This window comes from Xyrauchen texanus, chromosome 14, assembly GCF_025860055.1.
Source record: "Xyrauchen texanus isolate HMW12.3.18 chromosome 14, RBS_HiC_50CHRs, whole genome shotgun sequence".
NCBI classification, from domain to species: Eukaryota; Metazoa; Chordata; class Actinopteri; order Cypriniformes; family Catostomidae; genus Xyrauchen; species Xyrauchen texanus.
Window position 1 is genome coordinate 41,721,640 of NC_068289.1, and position 22,597 is coordinate 41,744,236.

At 37.4% G+C, this 22,597-nt stretch overlaps 1 protein-coding gene across 3 annotated transcripts in view; it reads right to left on the minus strand.

Moving 5' to 3' along the window:
* The window catches only part of cobll1b (cordon-bleu WH2 repeat protein-like 1b), an 85,593-nt gene that overhangs the window by 35,617 nt on the left and 27,379 nt on the right, over nt 1–22,597 (minus strand). The window contains exon 1 of one of the 3 annotated variants that reach the window (XM_052142929.1): nt 12,821–12,956. The exons of the other annotated variants lie outside the window; for them this stretch is intronic. The gene's annotated coding sequence lies outside the window, so the exon portion shown is untranslated. Of the gene's footprint in view, nt 1–12,820; nt 12,957–22,597 lie in introns of those variants that run through there. 3 annotated transcript variants of the gene reach the window in all.

Genomic DNA, 22,597 nt, shown 5'->3' on the forward strand with positions numbered 1-22,597 from the left:
AATTGCTTTAACCCTTTAAGCTCTAAAGGTGTTTTTAAAAATGTCCTGCTTCAGTGGCATGCCCAAAAATAAAGTCTTATTTAAAAAATTTAAAATAAAATAAAAATAAAAAACAACAAAGAGGGTCCATTTTTTGGTATCATAAAAAAAACTTTTCAATATTTTTAATAATACAGATTATTATAAATTATGAGACTACAAACCTAAGCTATTTAAAAAAACAAAACAAAAAAAAAAACAAGCCAAAGATTTACTTTTTTACTTATTTCTGATTTGACATTATATATCTCTGGGTGTAAATAAAGGTAGCTCTGAAGAACTGCTTTTGTTTTGTTCACAATCATATCACCCGTAACTGAGAAAACAATTGTGTTGACACAACAAAGCAAGTACAAATCCTGCCTAAACAAATGAAACATAATAACTGACGAACTAAAAACGAACTAATTTCACATGCAAATACAACAATGACTAAAGGTTTGCTCTCTCTATAGCATGTAGGCATGAGTAACGAGATCTCATTAAGTTCCATTCTGTGTCATTTGAGTCATCATTGAGTCTGTGTATTTGGTGCCATCTCCAGGTGGCCATGTGTAATTAGAGTGAACGATCCTCTCTGCCCATATTTGGATGACTTCCTGAATCCTAATACGATTGGTTTTGAGTTTTCCATGACGTAATACATAATTTCCGATGAAACCATTTGATCAAGGAAAGCTAACGTGCTTTTAACCAGAAAGCACATTATGTGCTGTGGTCACACTTCTTGTGGATTATCTAAAGATCTATTAATCTGATAACATTGGGTTTAACTAGGAATCCCCTCCTCTAAGTAATGGTATGTGATATTTTATGTTCTATTTATTTTTGTGAAGATCCCCTGAAAGTGTCCTGTAGTATCTAGCACCAAGCCATTAGCATCAGATCCTTCAAGTGCTGTAATTTGCGAGGTGTAGCCGGGGTAACACCATGAACTCTTCATTATGTTCCTCAAACCATTCTCAAACAATGTGTGCAGTGTGGCAGGGCGCATTATCCTGCTTAACGAGGCCACAGCCATCAGGGAAAACCATTGCCATGAAGGGGTGTACCTGGTCTGCAACGATGTTCAGGTAGGTGGCACTTGTCAAATTGACATCCACATGAATGGCCGGACCCAGGGTTTCCCAAAAGAACATTGAACATTTTCTGTGACTTCTGCCACAGTAGACCTTCTGTCAATTCAGACCAGATGGGATCACCTTTATTGCACTCATGCATCGATGAGCCTTAGGCGCCCAACACTGTGTCACCGGATTGTTGTTTGTCCCTCTTCGGACCAGTCGTTATGTATTCTCCACTGCTGACCGGGAGCACCCCACAAGCCTTGCCATTTCAGAGATGCTCTGACCCTGATACATGCATTGTAAAGCACAGCTTCTAAGTTTTAAAACAATACCTATTTTGTGTTGGTCAAGACTGTAGTTGTTTATATATTGATAATATTGTTTACTTAGAGCGCCGAAACAAGCTTAAAGGGTTCAAATAATACATTGCATAGTATTCAGTAAGTAGTAATTACCCCTTTCCGAACAAAGCTAATCACTGCTATCTCAGCAAACATCTACTTTAAAACAGACATCACCGAATCAACTGTCTTATAGACATCTTATCTTTAAGTGAAAATTGAGTCGTTTCATTTATCAAATAAAACATTGTAACTGTAGCACAAACATTGCATGGTATTGCCTGAAAGACCTTCATTCTTCTCCACTCAAAGTAAGCAGCTATTTAATGAGAGAGCTTGGATGCACTTTACACACAAGTCACAAGACATGGGAGTGATGTGATTCATTCATTCCAGCAGAACGAGAACGGAGCTCTGAAGAGGAGATTCAACTTAATCTCTATAATAATATAATTATTATAATAATATTACTATAATATAATAAGCCTAATTACTAATTAGCCATATAAAGGAGCCATGTTTGCACGGAAAGCAATAACAATGACATCATTTAAATACTCAAGATGCATTGCAATTTCACTTTTTCAAACTAGACTGCTGGTGGTTAGCGAATAAGTTGCAGGTTTTTGCTCTGAAATGTTACATGCATAAAGTGGCGTGTAACATTTCAGTGCAATTCACCCCTTAGTTTTGAACTGAATTTTCTGCCACAGTTATGAGGTTTTGATATAGTTAAACTCTTTTAAAGTCATCACATCATGCATTTGTTTCCCCTAAGGTCCACTTAATTTGACTTTGTGCAAGTACTGTATGTAAACACAATTTTGCTTCTAAAATTGGCACTGGGAAGTCTTGATTGATCCTGTTGTAGAACAACTAACTTTGGAAGAAAATTGAACTCCTCATGATGTGACCCCTTTAACTCGACAAAGCTGTCCAAAAACGTCTTTGCCACATTTTTCTGTTACAGGGTTATTATGAACACTTCAGGCTATATTATGCAATATGAACTACATAAGCTTTCTTTGAATGTCAAATTAATTTAAATATGGTGGCTCTAGAGAACTGAATGTTCTGTTCTGGAAAACAATTAAAACAACTGTTGATTTAGAGTTCGTTATTTGAAACACAATCAGTCCCAACAAACCTGGCACCTAATATAGTTCACAAATGCCTCTATAACGAAAACAATTTTTTGAGAAACATACATGAAGATGAATGCACAATGCCATGGATTGATATTTATTGAGTAATCAATTCTTATTTTTTAGATGGGGGTCAAAATGACTTTTTTTGTCCAATGAATTTGGAGAAAAACAAGGTGAAATAATAACCTGGCAATTTCATTTCATTATTTAATTTGAATTTGAACAAATATGGGTAGGTCTATTACTAAAATCCTTTGTTGCATAAGGCTATATGCCAATGGAGTCCAAAAACAAAGAATTATAATAAATAAATAAAAACACTTAGGCAATTTGTGTTGTTCTTCCAAAGTTGGAGTGCCTTCAGAAGTATTAAAAATATCTTAATATTATTTTAGATTCTGGTCAGGGGCGGACTGGCCATCGGGAGCTTTCAGGAGTTTTCCCGGTGGGCCGCTGAGTACTTTGGGCTGGCCCGCAGCTGCACAATTAAATGCCTTTTATTTTGAAATTATTACACAAAGCAAATATCCGTATGTGCAAATTAAGTATGTACCTCACGTGGACATCATAAATTGTCATACATATCACAATAATGGTTTCATACCACAAAAAGCACTCACAGAGCCAAAGTAGCCGCTTTTCCACTATCGGGCCAGTGCGAGCCAGGGCTAACTGCTTGTCAGCCAGGGCCATTATCTTCGGAAATAGCGATATGATAGATGTGTTTGAGAAACGGATCAATAATGAATTTCTTCTTATAAATTTCTTACTATATCCCCCCTGCCCAGTAGGTGGCGATATGCACAAAGTATGTGAATCGCCAATAACAAAAGTAGAACAATGTGGAATTGAAAGTGAAAGTTTAGATTTATAGTAAAAAATTACTTAAATATTTATCTCTTTCTCACCCACACCTATCATATCACTTCAGACGACATGGATTATACCACTGGAGTCTTATGGATTACTTTTATGCTTCAAAATTGCAAAAGTTCTGGTAAATAATGAGAGAATTTTTATTTTTGGGTGAAGTATCCCTTTAACACAGGCAGAGCACATTTGATAAAAAGCCAAAATTTGAACCACTTGTTTTATCAGACAGTTTATGTATTTATTACATATTACATATGTTATCCTTACGCCGTCAGCATTGTTTTATATGTTTCTAAGCTTAAATAAATATATATATATATATATATATATATATATATATATATATATATATATATATATTAATGTTTTTTCAATGCATATTGTTGATTTCATTTTTTTCCCCAAAAGAAAAGCAGATTTTGAAACCGTTCTTGGTAATGTTTGTGAATAAAACAAAATATACATTTCACTGTACATGTCATACTTGTTATTTCTAACATGCATTTTAATTTATGAGCTAGTTTTTTGTATACATCTATTCTGCATATTAAGATGGGATGGGATTTTTTATATATATATATATATATATATATATATATATATATATATATATATATATATATATATATATATATATATATATGAGGAAACTACACACTTCATCTTTAAAAACTACATTCAAACAGCTAGAACCTCTATATATCCACATGCCTTGAAAGGTAAAATCAGCAAACAAACTCACATGGAGACACATGCACAAACAATGAGACTGTGTGTACAACATTGAAATGTCAAGGTTTCACAAATCTAAAGCCCTTTTCTGTAACCATAACAGCTCAAGAGCACTGCTTTGTCAAGCCCAGCAGTAATCCCTGATTATTTCAATGCAGGTAACACTTAATGTCATTGGTTCTCAAACTGGAGTGTCACTACCCAAAAATGGGTAAATTGTGACATTTAGAAACCAAAAATGTTGCATATTGTTGGGCCTATGAAGTTCTTGGTAATAATAATAAATGTCAATGTTTGAATTTAAATATAGTTGTGTTTACATTTGTACGATAAAAATTTGTGGTACTGTATAGGGTCCTAAAGCAAAACTAATTATGATCAACTGCTTCTCAAAATCTTCTCAAACTTGAAAATTTCAGGTAATTTCTCGCAAGACCGGGAACTGAAATTGTAAACTACTGAGATGTAAAGGCTACATGTGGCTGTGGTTTTACAGTCAGAGTTCATTTTGAATGACAAAATGCTCCATGGTCACATCTGACAGCACACATTGTTTGTTTTGTTGACATGAGAAGCTTTTGCTGACACGTATCTGTAAACATATGACTGGGCTGAAAAGATGTTGACTGCATGTTGACTGATGTCGAATTGAGATTAGCCGTACTGTTTACCCGATAAGGTCTAATTTAAAGTGCTCATATCATGAAGATAAAATGTTCTTGATCTTTTAATTAAAAAGTTCCTTGTACCTGGTAAACATACTAAACTGTAACTGTCAAACTCAAAACTTCCTTCCAGTCAAAAAAGACTAAGCTGCAAAAACAGCAACTTCACAAGTAGTTGCTGAAGTTTATTTTTAACCCTTGTGCTGTTTTCATATTGTGCAAACACATTTTGTGTTCCTGGTCAAAAGAGAAGATTGTTTATAAATCTAATTATACATAGTTATCTTTAAATATTAAAAATTATATATATATATATATATATATATATATATATATATATATATATATATATATATATATATATATATATATATATATATATATATAAAATATTCAGATAATTAAAATGCATTACATTCTTGTGGCAGAAGAGTTAATCATTGATAAGACAATACAAAAAGCTTGCTTTAGAATACAATGTATTGTTTACTACCATATTATTGATCATAAGATCATAAGTTCACAGTTCACAGCAATCCATTTCACAAGTGAATTTGTCAATCAGTTGGAGATTTATTATGAGGGCTTGTTTAAGGACCCGTCAATGTACACCTGTGTCAGACAGATGCTTGTGTAGCGTCTCGGGTGCGTTGCATCATGAACATAAATTGTTTAGGTCACTGTGTCAGATTAAATATAGTTTAATACTTAGAACACATCTTGAGAATTTGCGCTCCATCAAGTGTTTTGAACGCAAGCACATAACACATGTTTGTGTTGTTGCTGCTAAAGGGTTGTTTTGTTCTCTGTATAAACTACACGTTGCTCATACAGCTGAAGTTTCACTTACTGCCCCCTGGAGTAAACAGGTGGTACTACAAGCTTGCATTTATCAGGAATCTTCCTTATTACGGTCTGGGGGCATTGCGATTAATTGCATACATTTTTTTAACGCGTTATTTTTTATTAAATTAATCGCACTGAATTAACACGTTAAATCAACAGCCCTATTTTATTTATTTTTTTATAGGATTCATTGGACTGAGCTCATAGCGGGATAGTGGGGGCACTCCCTGTGGAAAACATCAAATATATATATATTTAATTACATAATAAATTAATGACCACTTGCTTGATCTGAACAAAATAAGTATCATTTTAAAACTTAGAATTTGGACTTTAATATGCATAGAGCTGATCACCTACAGTTCATAAATAATGCTTTCTAATTTGATGGCAAATAAAAACCATTTAATTCTCATAATTTGAAAATTAGTAATCACAACAATTATGTTCAGAGTTGGTAAAGCTATAAAAAAAGATGAGATAGCAATGTGTTATATATCGTTGGGAAAGTCTCAATTTGTAGAATGCAAGGAGAAATGTTTTACTTTTACTCAGAGGCCAAACTAGTGTATAAAAATTCCCACAGACACATATAAATATAATAGGAGTGTCTTTGAGTCATGTTTTTCCTTATTACTTCCTAAAACATACATATAACATAGACAATTCCATAATGTAACTTACAGCAGACAATCCCGCTTCAAACAAGCCCAAACACAACATAATGAGTAGATATTAAATATTCCTCAAAGTGTACATGGAAAGACAATGCACAAAAGGGCGCAAAACAGACATTGTGTATGTGTGTGTTGTGTGTGTGTGCACATATCCGAGGGCTTTGTGTGAGCAAACACACACTGACATACCATATGTGCTCATCTAAAGGATTGGGATGCTCCTAAACACATAATATTTCTGTATTTTCTAATTTGTCTAATCCATTCATTTCCAATGGATTGTCATTTTGGATTAAGTAAAAAAAATTAAAAATAAAATAAAAGTCATCCGGGTCAAAATGACTTGCAACCAACATAAAGGTTAAAAGGATTACTGATCAGTTCAGTCTGATCTTGTCAGTTTGAGCGGCACATTTCAGCACAGACTGTTTCTTGAATATCACAGTAAAATAGAGCTTTGCAAAGATGCTGTTATTGAACAACAGTTTAGTTAAAAACTATATTGGACTCAACAGCAAACCTGCAGCTCACAAGTAAATGCACATTAGCGCTGTATCTCATTTCACATGCAAAGAGGGCATTTACATAGAAGTCTTAAAGGCACACAGCAGAAAAACAAAATGTCCGTTAACTCTAAATGTTAGAGAAAAGATGGAAAGTAATAATGACACACTAAATTATGACTGTTTTGACACAAAACAACTTGCTAACTTACTAACATTCTAAGCGGACCTCTACATTCAAAATTAAATGCTCGACATGACACTTAAGATACGAGTGGGATGCTGATGTCATGAAGGTGCAATCCAAAGAAATTTTGAACACTATCTGCAGACAAGAGAAGTATACAGGCATGTTGTAGCTTGACTTGACTTCCTGTCATATTTAGATTGTTGGCGGTCCAAACTCATTCATCACCAGCACTGATAGCTATCATTAACCACAATCACATATCTCAAAAACAACTAGAGCACTCACACATGCACAAACACAGGATTTGTTCCAACTAAAATATATTTTGGTGTATCAGATTTTTTTGGTGTATCAGATTTGTTTTCCAAACAGTACAAAAAAAAATGCAATCCTACATTCGTAGGTGGTTTCAGATCTGATAAAAAAAACTTCACTTCTGAATGGCTGTCAATGGAGAAAGAAGCTTTTTGCCAGCATAATGGTGTAGTTAAGACATCTACCAGCAGGGGTGAACTGGACAAAGCTAACAAGTCTAACCTTGACCACATGGTCTGAACAAACATAGCTGATTTAATCACAATGCAAAATTACAGTCTAGATAGACAAAGATAGTCAAAAGTAAAAAAAAAAAACAGATTTGTTTGCGTTGTGAAATATGTTTAGCACTTAGCCTGTAGAATCCACTCTTGAGTGGGCTCCGATAAATGTGTAAAGTCATGTAAATTTGTTATTTTATCGGTGTAAGGTAAAAAAAAAAATATATATATATATATATATATATATATATATATATATATATATATTTATTAACATTACTCTGATTTTGTATTGCATATAAAAACATTTACCAGCTGTTCTTACCGGCTCACCCAATGTATGGAAGTGTTGTGCACATACCTGTAGGGATGGGACGATATGGTTCTCATGATTCGTTTGATATATGATATGAGGTTCACGATTTGATATAATCTCGATTGGATATAAAAACACTCAAAATTACATAACATTACAGAATGTAAAATACACATAATTTGTTATCAAAATAAAAGTTATTTAACACACAATATAAATGCTCAAAGTTTAAGTAAGTTTTGCTCAAATACCTTTTTCTAAGAAAAGATCACAAACAAAAATGCTTTCAAAAATAGTGTGGTACGTTCAGGCTGATCAGGTGGAGAACAAGCAATAAAACTGAACAGAACCTGTCCTGAAAAAAGTATATGAAAGTGAATATTAAATTTTTTAATAATTTGTTTGTCATCATTGTTATATTCTCATTTTAACTTTGTTAAAATAAAAATAATTCTACATTCTATTAATTAATATTATATCATGAAATGTTATATATATAATAAAGATATGAACTATCACTCTTTGAAATAATGTGCTTCAAATAATGTGTTCAATTTACAAGTAATTACATTGAGTTTACATTAATTTGTATAAGAAACGCTAAAAAAGGACTGTTAGAGTTCAAAGAGCGCCTCACAGAATCTCTCGGTTTCTTTATCACATTCATGCTGTGTGAGATTAAAATATTATTATTTTTATTTATCTGACTAAAGAACAAAAAGAACATTATAACACATTATTAAATGATGGACACACATTACACGGAGGTAACGATCCATTTTAATCTCAAGCACTTTTCATCAAAACAAGGCGATTTTCACTTACATTTCTAAAAGTTAAATTCAAGCAATTCAAGGACCTTGTGCGAACCCTGTAAACAGTGTAGTAAAAAGCACAGTAGGGTTAAAATCAAGCGATTGACTGGACATTGCATTTATGATCACATGGACAAAATGTTTTATGGCTCATAATAATGTTTGGTTCACGATATATCGAAATACTATATATTGTACCATCCCTACATACAACGTCAAAAGCAAAGACTAATACCATGTTTTGAAGTCTCACGTAAAAGTGTTTTTCTGGCATTTTCAGATTTTTTGAAAAAGCTGATTTTTGCTAGTTATCAGCGTATTGATGTGCATATAAACTCGCTCAGTGTTGCCAATTGTAAAGAAAGTCAGTTGATTACTAATCATAACATAATTTGAAGAAAAACATGACTAACGTCTCTGAGAATATTTGAAGATAATTTCATTAATAAGCCAAACCCACTTGAGAACTGTTAAAAATCACACCTCAAATCTTTTCAATTTGAAACACCTGAGAAACATCTGCAGCCGTCTTCAAAACAAGAGGCCTAACATCAAAGCACACAGCTGTACATTTAAGTTACTGTACAGCACGTGTTGATCCTAACTATGGGTAATTTGCATTATGAGAGTAATGATTCCACAATACGCACAACACATTTGGACTGTCTCATGGAGTAAGCATTGAGAGGCTCATTACTTGAATATTTGAAATACCATTAAGGACTACACCATCACCCCCAACTGATATGGCAACAAAATGACAAATAATGACAAAGAAGTTTCTCAAAAAGTCTGGGGGAAAACACCACTAGTACCACTACTGTTAGTGAAGTCCATTAAAAACAGTTGCACAGACCCAGAACACTTAATATCCATTGTAGAAGCTTTTCCAACCAGTCCTGGGGAAACACACCACAGCACATTGGATTTTTATTTGCATTTTGGATTACTATAATTTACTCATTCAGTTTAGGTCTTGGAGCCAATACTAACAAGCTGATTAGTTGAATCAGGTGTGTTAATTAAGGAAGATATTCAAAATGTGCAGTACGTTAGGTGCCAAGGACTGGGATTAAAAACCACTTTCCTATTAAGCACTAAATCAAAAATTAAATATATCAGCTATAATATCATGCCAATAACATTGAAATGACATGTGCAGAGACCTTGTTAGATTCTGGACAGCATCCTTCATTTTTAAAAACACTGTGTGCATTTACATGCACATAAATACACTGATACTGTAAGTATCAAAAATCATCTTATTAAAAAAATGACAATGCAAGAAACCCCTGTTGAGACTTGAAATAACCTGATTATTCTCTGCTTTAGATGTCAAAATGTAAACAGGCATGTGCACAAAGCACTTGTGCACATTGAATAAGCAAGTTAGGAGTAATGGGCAAAAATATCTTACTGCATATCATTCTGCATATCTTAGATATTAGTATGACATCCATTAAGGCTGCACAATTGATTGAGTTAAGTTTGAAATCGCATAAGGTCTTGCGCGATTACAAAAGCTTGAAAGGCTACGTTTAAAAATAGACTGCAACCCCTGGAGTCACGAGTTCAAATCCAGGGTGTGCTGAGTGACTCCAGCCAGGTCTCCTAAGCAACCAAATTGGCTCGGTTGCTAGGGAGGGTACAGTAACATGGGGTAACCTCTTTGTGGTCGCCATAATTGCTCTCAATGGGGCACATGGCGAGTTGCGCGTGGATGCCGCAGAGAATAACGTGAAGCCTCCACACGCGCCATGTCTCCGCGGTAACACGCAAGCCACGTGATAAAATGTGGGGATTCGTCCTCCACCACCCAGATTGGGAATAGGGCATTCCAAATTGGGGAGAAAAAAATGAGGCGAAAAGGAGAGTTATTCCATATGGATGAGAGATTAAGACTTTTTGTATTAGCAATAACGAACACTACTGAATCATTCACAATAAGACCAGGAATGTCCATTAAGAACTAAATAGGATTTTAATTTCATGTTGTTACTGTATACATTCTGCATTCCACTCATTTACACAATAATGTCCTTAACATCCATTCAAACCTGAGGTAAGCATTAATTACATCAACTTAAAGTAGTCCTTTAATCACTGCAAACTATTCATTAGAGTGAGTGAGGAGAGAGAGAGAGAGAGAGAGAGAGAGAGAAACAGACACAGCTTTACCTTCAAAAGTTTATGACTTCCTACCTTTCAGAATAGAAACATAGAGGCACTGAGCCTTGTCTGACATTTCTCAGCTAACAAGGCATAACCTGTCGGACACCCGTTTCCAACGGCTTAATTAAAGGCTATGTGATCATGTGGGAGGCAGCAACAGTACCCTAATTAATGTTTACATTACTTACTCAGCAAAGACCACTTGCATTATTAAAGTGGTCAGGGAGAGTTCGGCCATCTAGGGTCACCAGAAAACAAATCTTTAATATGTATTATATTGGGAAACAACAATATCTAGAAGAAGTTCAGGGGGGTAAGGACACGTGGGTTGCTCAGATTCCACGCATTCCGGCTCACATTATTGCAGCTGCCATGCCAGGCAACTTCCCAAGGAGCGACCAATTGTGCTGCTTCATGGAATTTCATTATCCGAAGGATCACGCTAACTGTTGTCTCCAAACTGTTGGGAGAATGTTTCAAAAGCACACACTCCTTCTGATGAGCGAATCTGGGACAAACAGGCAGTGCATTTCACAGCACAGTTGCATCCTACTGAGTGCATTGTGTAGGTGACATGCTGCTGCCAGCATTGGCCCTGTGGGGAAAGGTGGGTTTGTGTTCTAAGGGCTGAACAACAAACAAAGACACCTTCCTGCTCAGTACCGGACTCCACCCGGAATATTTTAGAACAATGCAGTTCAACTTCTGCATTTTGAAATGAATACTATAGGCCATTATCAATTTACATATCTTGTGGAATTAATATGGTTTCGATGCACTTTTATAGGCATAGAAAACTTCAACTATTCATGATAAACACTACCAGTAAAAGTTTAGGTACACTGAATTCATGTTCCTCATGCTTAAAATTTGTTTTGTAGACAAATATAAACTCAATTGTGCCTAAATAGGAATTTAATTGGATAAGTAACTGGATAGTAGCCAAAAAGAGACCAACAAGTAACCAGTATACATGGGAACCACTTCAATACTATTAAAAAAACATCACAGAATGCACCTCATGAAGAAGCTAAAATATAAGATAGTTTGGATTTGTTTAGCATCTTTTGGTCACTACGTAATTTCAATGCTTTTATATGTTATTTTCAGTTTCATGACATGTCGTAATATTAGTACGAGATGGCGAAATCATACAAAAATGTAAATGTTTTACTCCCATAAAGAACAAAACACTAACCCTAACCTAACCCCCATTTGTGCAAAGTCTAACCCCAAACCCTTAACCTAACCATGATTTTAATAGGAAAAAACTTTTATGTACCATGGAATGTCGGTTTTGGAACTAAACGAAGAACGCGTTATAGGTTATTAACATACATCAGTAATTTGAATTGCATAAATCCATATGGAATGAGTAACCAAATAAGTTCAACAGACATTTGACATTTGACGCCTATATTGCATATATTTGAAATTCTGTTTGTTGATTGGTTGGTTTGGGAATAAAACTCTTTATAACTTTTTGCATAATCAAAGTTGTTAGATATCTTACGATTGCACCATCTCGCATGAATTATAGCGAGTTGTCGTGAGACTATGCTGTCTAAAATGTGAAAACTAGTAATAATAAAGTATGAGTAGGTGTGTTCAATTTTTTACTGGTAGAGTACAAGTCCAGTTACTCATTTTCCAGGTAAAAACACATTTCAAAGCAAATGCATAACGTAAGGTTGTGTGACTGGTTTCGCAATGTAGTGTAAACACAGTAAAATAAACTGGCACACGATACACTCGTCTGAGTGACATTTGAACGTGCATTAACAAGATTAACTCAGAGCTGCAAGCGCTCGCTACCTTAAAGTTACCTGCCCTACAGGTACAAGACAAGGACAGCCATTCATAAAATCCAGATTTTGACACCACCGTTTCTGGTTCTTACCTCCTGTTTTGTGGTGTGAAATTCCTCTTTTTAGATATCCGAGTTGTCCCATTAATCCACACAGTTAGAAAGAGTGTCAGACACAAATAGAGAGTGTTCCTGCCCAAAGAATCATGCCTACGTTAATGCACCGCCCCTTCTTATGACATCACAGATTATTCATACCTCTCACCCTCTCTTAAGGCCCCATTCACTGACAGAGAAACCCCCTCTACTGCTTATGAATGTGTGTGTGTGTGTGTGTGTGTGTGTGTATGTGTGGGCATGTCTGTGTGTGTTTAAGTGTGACTCAAGCAGCTGATAAGGGCCATACAGCCAACTGTTCACAGATCTGTGTCTCTGTGGAGTTGTGATTACAACAGCATGGCATTGGTCACTCAACATTACTGCCTTTATCTCTTACTGTGCAACTAAGAGGTTATTTCTTACTGAAACAGCTTTGGTGTTAATGCAATCAAGTCTTATCGGTTTCTACATGTTTGCTTTGCTTTTACCAAACAGTAGTTCTCACCTGGTGGGTTGCAACTCAAAACTGGTTTGGAGATCTGTTCTCATTGGGTCACGTACAGCAGGGGGAAAATAATGATAAATGCAAAGCAACTAATTATATAATTGTGAGCAGTAATGATGGCTTATCAGCCTTTAAAAGGGGAGGAGAAGATGCTTTCCATATCTTTATTTTGTAATAATCCGTCACTTGGTAGAAGCTACAGTAGCTAAGTAAGGTAACATGGACATGTAGTTTGACATGTCAAATGACAGTAAAATGCTGCACATAGGGCGGAGGGCGGGGCCGGGACCGGGTGGTGATTCTGCACACCCGGTCCCTTATCTGGCTAATTAAGCCTCTGAGAGGGATAAAGGCAGACTGCGGAATGTGGTGCGACAGAGAGAGATCGTTTACGGGCAGCTGTCCGTCCTATGTGTTTTTGTGTCTTTGTTTAAGTTTTTCATTCAAATATTATTTATATCGTCATGCCGGTTCTCGCCTCTAAATCCCTTTACTCTGGCCTGTCACACAGTGAGTGATACAGCATTATGTGTGTGTGGAGCGGAGGGGGGGCGCGGCCGATCAGAATATCACGCGCCCGGTCCCCAATCGGCCTGATGAGGCGCGCGAGGGATAAAGGCGGCCGGTGACGATGGTTCGAGAGAGAGAGAATTATGGGCATGTCCGTCGTGTGTGTTTGTTTATGTGTTTTGGTTTAAGTTTTCATTAAATTATCATTTATATTGACAAGCCGGTTCTCGCCTCCTCCTTGCCCATCCTTGAGCTATTTTACATTGGTGCCGAAAGCCGGGAAGGAGGAGGGATGCCCGTCGCAGAGTCCTCGACGCTGCCGCCCACCCTGGGGAGCGCGCTGCCATCTTCCGGGTGGCGGAGTGGCCCGACCGCCCGGATGCGGGAGCGGCCGCCGCCCTCAAGGGCAAATGGGGACTGGATAACCCGACTGCCTGGAGCGAGGGAGCCGCTGCCGGGGCGGAGGAGTGCCCTGCCGTCCTCGAGACGCCGGAGGGGTCGAGGGAGACCGCCGTCCGCGAGGGGAGGAGGGAATAATCTCTCGCCGAGCGTAGAGCCGCCAGGGGCGAGGAGTCCCCATTTGCCGCCAGAAAAGCGGAGGCGCTGCTCTGCCCGCTGGGGGTCGAAGGTGTCACCGGTTTGCCCGGGGTTGGAGCGCTGTCGCTCCGCCTGAGTGTGGAGGAGTGTTCGAGGACCATGCGACGGTACATCGGAGAACCGTGAGTGAGTTCTTCTCTCTCTCTCTCCCTTTCGCACCGTGTTGGCCTTTTCCCTTGCCTATTTTGTTGTTTGTTTGTTTTTTTCTCCCTCCTCTCCTCCCAGGGTGAGGAAGGCGGGATGACCACGCTGGACGCAAGATACACCCCGCCCCAGGGATAGGGGTGTACGTCATGCCGGTGGCACCTCGCCTGAGATAACGCCGGAGGAGTGTGGAGCGGAGGGGGCGCGCCGATCAGAATATCGCTGCCCGGTCCCCAATCGGCCTGATGAGGCGCCGAGGGATAAAGGCGGCCGGTGACGATGGTTCGAGAGAGAGAGAATTATGGGCATGTCCGTCGTGTGTGTTTGTTTATGTGTTTTGGTTTAAGTTTTCATTAAATTATCATTTATATTGACAAGCCGGTTCTCGCCTCCTCCTTGCCCATCCTTGAGCTATTTTACAGTGTGTTCACAAAATGCTGGGATTTATGTTATACATATTCAATTGAGCAGAGGTGTGCAATTGTTTTGGTACTGGGGCAACATCAGCCGTTAGGTAGATAGAGAGACTATAAAATGTTCTGCATGTTTGTATCTTTTAAGCCCAAAAGTACTAGTGCACACATGCTCTCAATGAATGATACACAATTCTTCTGAAGTGTATACACACTGATGGGACCATTCTGTGATTGCTTGAAGTTTGGCTGCTACTTTTCTATCATGTGTTAGTAAAACTGAATAAAGGCCGAGTATAATTATTAATAGATTATTTTACCATGATGTGTTCGCTGTCCTTTACTGCATAACGCTGCGGCTCATTTGAGCTTATTGCGGCCCATTCGGCACGTTTTGCGGCCGACCCACCATCTCCCGATGGCCAGTCCGCCCCTGATCAGCCCCAAAGTGCGTCGGCCCACCGGGAAAATGCCCGGTATGCCCGATTACCAGTCCAGCCCTGCTTAGCACCCTCAAGCTCCCCTGTTGGACCGGGCCCTTTCGTGGGGGGATCAACAAACAATACAAATGGCTTTCATACAGTTGTCAACGCATATTAAGTTGGGATACAAAGAAAGTAATTTTCCATTCCTCTAATTCATAGTATACAATCCATTTACGCTATCAACTTTAAATCTAGGTCCTTTAGGGAATGGACTTTATAATAGGATGCACACTCTGGAATAACTGAAGAACCTCAGAATTAAATTGCACTTGGACCAGCCTTTTTGCATGTTGCAAGAGCACATTCGCTTACTTGCCATACCACACTTATACCAAAACTTCAAGGCCATGCCCACTGACTTTGCACTTATGACTTAAGGCATTGTCCTGCGCTTAACACTTGCACTCTTAAAATAGGGCCCAGTATTTTTAACATCCCAAAAATTAAACACATCAGCTTAAGAGTTTAATCTTTATTGTCTGAACCTCTAATCTGTTTAAAACACATTCAGAGAGGTTGAGAGGTTGTTCTTGCAACAACAACAACAAAAAGGAACTGAATAATACGAAAGTATTCATTCACATTCTTGCTCGGGCATGTCAGGGCCCAGAGGTTCAATTAAATGTGCAAGAATGAAAAAGAACACTGCTCTTTTCCATTGCCTGTGATCTCATTATTATCTGGGCTTTTCTTTGAGTGACGGACCTAATTATGCAATCCCTCAAGAAATCTCATCATCTTCAACACACTCTCTGTGTTTAAGAGGAAAAACAGCCGGCTCAATCAGTGGCCAAATAAGAATGATTGATTAAGCATTGGTTCAGGACATGTGACCGTTTCTAGGCATTCATATGATACAAGAAAGGGAGGTAACAGATATGAAGCATTTAAAAACAGCCGGGTGCAATCAGAAGGATTTCGATTTCGCAGTCATTTTATTTCCTGTTATGACATCACACAATTTAAGCATGCTTTCCTAACTATCAACTTGGCTACAACTCAATTGGCTATATACACACACGTCAACTAAATACAGTTGTCATTCCTCTTATTAATGCTTAAAGTAATACTTCACCCAAAACATTTGATTCAAAATGTACTCGCCCTCATGTCATTTCTAACCCATATGACGTTTTTACTTTCTTATGTGGACCACAAAACGAGATGTTTTAATGAATATCGGGGTTCGTCTTTCAATACAAAGGATACAGCCTAACTTTAAAGATTAAAAGGACCCCTCAGGTTTAATAAAAGTAGGCAATGCTACTCAGGTTGTGGTGAGAAACAACCGGAAAAGTGTGCACTATTAGAGCAGTTCACTCCCAGGGAGTTCAAGCAAGAACTTGTGTTATTGAAGACATAAAATCATTGTTAAGGTTATCACAATGACAACAATAGTGTGCTCAGGAGTGACTCCTGTATTCTGTACACACAAAGAACGATAATTTAGGGGTTTCACTCCTGCAGTTGAAAGCGGTTGTTACTCTAAAAACCTTGCAGTGTGTACATCAGAGGTAGACCGATATATTGATATATTTACGGATTAATCGGTGCCGATAGTTGCTTTTTGGAACTATTGCTATTGGCAAAAATCTATGTTGATATTTGCTGATATTTTTTTTCTTCATAATTTTGTCATTTCAAAATAAGAGTCCCTGATGTGTTTCGGGCTTGTTTATACTAAAAAAAAAAGTCCTGCGTTATGCCCCAAATATTTTTTTCTAATTATTAGGATTTAGTTTGAACAAAAACCTGCTTCTGAGATTTTATTCATTTTGGACTCTTTTTCTTTGTTCACAGAGTGAAGAAAAAAACTGACATTCTATAAATTGATTTTAAAAACTATTGGCCGAATAATCGGTTATCGGCCTTTCCCAACACCTTAGTTAGCAAATCGGCAAAATCCACTATCGGTTGACCTCTAGTGTACAGTACTGTTCAAAACTCTTAGACACATAAGATTTATCACAAAAAGATTTGTCCTGAAAGAGTTCATTAATATCTTAGTGTGTTAATAGGAAATATAAATGTTAGACTCACAAACATTTCTATTACAAATAAATTAGAATAGAAGAACAGGAAGCCCTGCAACATTTGTCATGGCCCCCACAAAGCCCCCCACTGAACATCGTGTCAGATTACATAAAGAGACAGAAGCAATTAAGACAGAAGAACTGTGGAGAATTCTCCAAGAAGCTTGGAACATCCTATCTGCCAACAACCAAGAAAAACTGTCCAGGTGTATCTAGGAGAATTGGTGCAGTTTTAAAGGCAAAGGTTGTCACGCCAAATATTGATTTAGCTTTAATTTATGTTTACAGGACCTTGTATGACATTAATTGATCAATGAAAGCTATTTATGGCATTATTTTTGTAGAAATCATCACTATGCTACATTTTTCACAAGTGCCTAAAACTTTTGCACAGTACTGTACGTAGAAAACACGTCAGTAAAATGATTTAACATGCAAATTCAAATGTAGGTTTATGTTATCTTGGACACTAGATAACCTATTAGCCAAAATATGATTTATGCAAGTCATCAAATACAAATGTCTCTTTTATGTTCCAATCACTGCTGCTGTAAACCCCAAATAGCTACAAACTTGATATTTGCTTTTACCTTAGGGAGTTTAAAAAAAAAAAAAAAAAAAAAGGCGTATTTTCTTAATTGTCTGTGAGCTTGCTTGCTTGAATAATCTAATGTATATCTTAGAACAAAATATACCATCCAGCAGGAAAAGCATGCTAAACAAATCACCAGAATTTTTTTTTGACTATTGATGGTAAAATGTTATATATAATCAAAAAGGGGAGGATCTGAGCTTTATAATGACTTAGCTTGAGCTTCTAGTCCACTCAGAGGCCGAGATATTTGATGAAATAATGAGGGTGTTGCATGAACTGAAAATTAGACTGAATGTCTATGGACGAGCACATCTGTGAGGGCTAAAATGCGTTAGAGTGCCACCTACATTTCAGATCTGCATATTGTGAAGGAATGTGATAGAGAAAAACGTTATTTTTATTATTATTAGCTTGCTGCCATCTAGTGGAATAAAATAAGACTATTTAAAGTGAGTTAGAGTGAACAAAACCAGAACAACATGTTTCAAGTTAGGACAAAAAAAAAAAAAAAAAACTTTGTTTATCATAAGTTTATAAACACATACAATACAACTTATAAATCATTCTTATGAATGAGTCTTTTATTTTGGTCGTTTCTGGCAATTATATTTGTCCACACTATGTGTGAATGGAGAGCTTTTTAAATTTGAGTGTGGAAAATTGCATGCAGCAACCCAAAAATTCACCAGATGCTACATTAAACGGGGGGGTTAAGTCAAATTGCACGATTGATATCCCTCGTATATGACCTTAGCTTAAGTAATATGAATGATTCAGACCCCAAACTCAGTGGAAAATTGATCACTGGAAGATTATCTAGCATGCCTAAAGTTGTTCTCCAGAACTCACTGTGGCGACACATACTGCATCTGGAATGTTCCTTGCATTAAGACACCAAAATGAAAAGAAATCGGAACAAAATCACAACCAGTCTTTATGTTTTTGTGTCAAGTGGACTTTCACTAAGAGATGAAGACTGGCTCAAATTAAGTCACACAGCGATCTGCACTATAAGAACAGAACTTTCATGGCTGGTGAGAAGTACTTATGGGTGGTAAATTATATAATAATTAAAAAATGTATAATATTTATGGGAATTAAGAAAAACCCACCAATATGGTTACTTCCTTTGGGATCTTTTTCAATTTTAAAACAAAAAATGGGTGTTTAAAAATAGGTGAAACTTATCATTAAGAACAACAATAAAGTTGTTTATCTTTCAACCAGTTTTGTAATGTAATAAAAAGTAATCCTCTACACTAAAGCGATGAAAGCCTCAGAAATTATCACATCATTTAATTTTGATACAGAGTCAAGTCTGGCGGTTGGGTTGCTCTCTTTATCATGCGAGAATAGTTCACAAACAGAAGCCTGCAGTCAAAACCAGACTGTTGCGTAGGAAGACACAGTCTGTTTCATTAAATCCCCAGATTGTACTTAATGAGATACTGTAAAACTGGTGCATTATTCCAAACAATTCTGCTTTGGCTCAGCTCTCAGTTTTTTGGCTTCCAAACATTATTTCTTGAGCACAATTATGGATAATACTATTTAAAAAATTATGTGGCGATGAAAAGCTGTTGCAACTTATCAAAAACTGAAAGGAATAATCACTTAACTCAGGCCAGATTCACACTAATCAAAGTATGCGGTAATGGAGAGCGTTTTCAAAACGCTCCATTTTCAGGGACAGGAAAACGCTGTTCTAGAGTGGATTAGAGGTGTAAACTTTGAGAAATTACTGCGTTCACAAACAAAGACATATTAGTGTGGATGTGGCCGCAGGTTTTAACAAAATCAATCATCCAAAAGAAGAAAATACTCCCATCATTTACTCATCCTCATGCAGTCTTAGATGCGTAGGACTTTCTTCATGCTGCTGAACACAAACAATGATTTTTTTACACTAATATCTCAGCTCAGAATAATGCTGTAGGTGCATTCAATGCAAGTTAATGGTGGCCAGAACTTTGAAGCTCCAAAAAGGGTATAAATGCAGTATACAAGTAATCCATACGACTCCAGTAGTTAAATCAATGTCTTCTGAAGCTATATGATAGGTGTGGATATGAAACAAATCAATATTTAATAATTTTTTACCATATAATCTCCCCCTGCTCAGTAGGTGGTGATATGCACAAAGAATGTGCAATGTGCCAAAAACAAAGAAGAAGAATGTGAAAGCGGAGATTGATAGTAAAAAAAGGACTTAAATATTGATCTGTTTCTCACACACACTTATCGGTAGCATGGAGAGGGGAAGTATCCAAGCCACACAAGTTACTTACTGGGGTACCTCAGGGATCAGTGCTTGGGCCACTTCTCTTCTCCATATACACAACATCACTGGGACCCATCATCCAGTCACATGGTTTCTCTTACCACTGCTACGCTGATGACACGCAACTCTACTTGTCTTTCCAGCCCAACGACACCACAGTGACCGTTCGAATCGCTGCCTGTCTGGCAGACATCTCGGCCTGGATGAAGGAACACCACCTTCAACTCAGCCCTGCCAAGACCGAACTCCTTGTCTTTCCAGCCAACCCGGCTGTTGAACACAACATCACCATGCAGCTGGGTCCAACTACAGTTTCGCCTTCCAAAACGCTCAGAAATCTAGGGGTAACCATTGATGATGAGCTAAATTTCACAGACCACATTTCAAAAACTGCAAGATCTTGTAGATTTACACTCTACAATATCAGGAAGATAAGACCCTTCCTCTCTGTACATGCCACACAACTGCTCATTCAGTCCCTTGTCATAACTAGACTGGACTACTGTAACGCTCTCATTGCAGGCCTTCCTGCATGTGCTATTAGACCTCTCCAAATGATCCAGAATGCAGCAGCACGTCTGGTCTTTAATGAACCTAAGAGAGCACATGTTACACCACTCTTTGTCTCTCTCCACTGGCTGCCGGTTCATGCACGTTTTAAATTCAAGGCCCTGATGCTGGCATATAAAACAGTCACTGGGTCTGCTCCAGCATACCTAAAAACATTTATGCAGAGCTACATTCCCACCAGAAGCCTGCGGTCGGCTAAGGAACGTCGCCTTGTCGTACCAAAACAAAGAGGCACCAAAATACTTTCCCGGACTTTCAGTTTCATCATACCACGGTGGTGGAATGACCTTCCCAACTCAATCCGGAAGCTAACTCACTCTCTATCTTCAAAAACGGCTAAAAACACATCTTTTCCAAAAGCACTTAACCGGTCACTAAAAAAAAAAAAAATTATTTACATTTCTTGTTGCACTTAAATCTGTTTTGTATACTATTATGATGATAGTGAAACTTTGTAATATGGCACTTTTTGTACCACTGTCTCCCTAAGATGATTCGCTGATGTTCCTCCTCTTTTGTAAGTCGCTTTGGATAAAAGCGTCTGCCAAATGAATAAATGTAAATTTAAATGTTATCGTATCACTTCTGAAGTCATGGATTTAACCACTGGAGTCTTATGGATTACTTTCATGTGGCCTTTACGTGCTTTTCTGAGCTTCAAAGTTCTGATCACCATTAACTTACATTGTATGGACCTACAGAGCTGAGATATTCTTCTAAAAAAATCTTGTGTTCTGCAGAAGAAAGAAAGTCATACACATAGGGGATGGCATGAGGGTGAGTAAATGATGAGAGAATTTTCATTTTTGGGTGAACTATCCCTTTAAAAGCATCACAAAAATGTAATCCAAATGACCTATGCAGGTTTGGAACAACATGTAAATTATGATAAAATTGTAACTTATTTTAATACTGCACTGTTAGACGACAACTTTAATTTTATTTATTTGTATGGTGCTTCCACAATACATATTGCGCCGACGCAGCAAGCTTAGCGTGAAAAATGTATATTGTTAGTTTAAAAGACGGAGGTTAAGAGAGTCCTACTGCTTGAAATAATCAGTTATGGAAAGTGGACTATGGGTGAGGCCCCAAAAATTCCAATCATATGCTTTAAGGGATTACTGCCTCAGAGTCACACAGTATATGCAAGCTCAAACCTGACTCATAATCCTGCATTTGCTCTCCCTCTGTCTTTATACGGATCTATTTGAAGCTGAAATCATTGTTTGCACAGTGGAAAGTTGTATTCAGCACACTCTATTGAAGCGGTCATAAAGACAGGAAGAGGTGACCTTGACATCATAGTTTACCATGATTCTGCAGTTTCCTCACTCTCACAATGAGAGCCGACAGTCAACAGATCTTCGAGGCTCGACTACAAGAAAGGTTTTCTTTCTTTTTTCTTTATGGCTTTGTCAGCACACACAGACCTCATCGTTGCGAGATGTTGATCTTGCCAGATTTCCTTTGCCCTTATGAAAACAGTGGGAATGCTAAAAATGCTCTCTGCTGACAGCTTCTCCCTGCAGATCTGTTGAAAAGGTGTGACAGCCATGAATGTAGGCATTATGTTTGGAAATTAAGACTGTGTGCTAAATAAAACAATTGTAGGAAAGACTAATCTTAAAGTCAGCA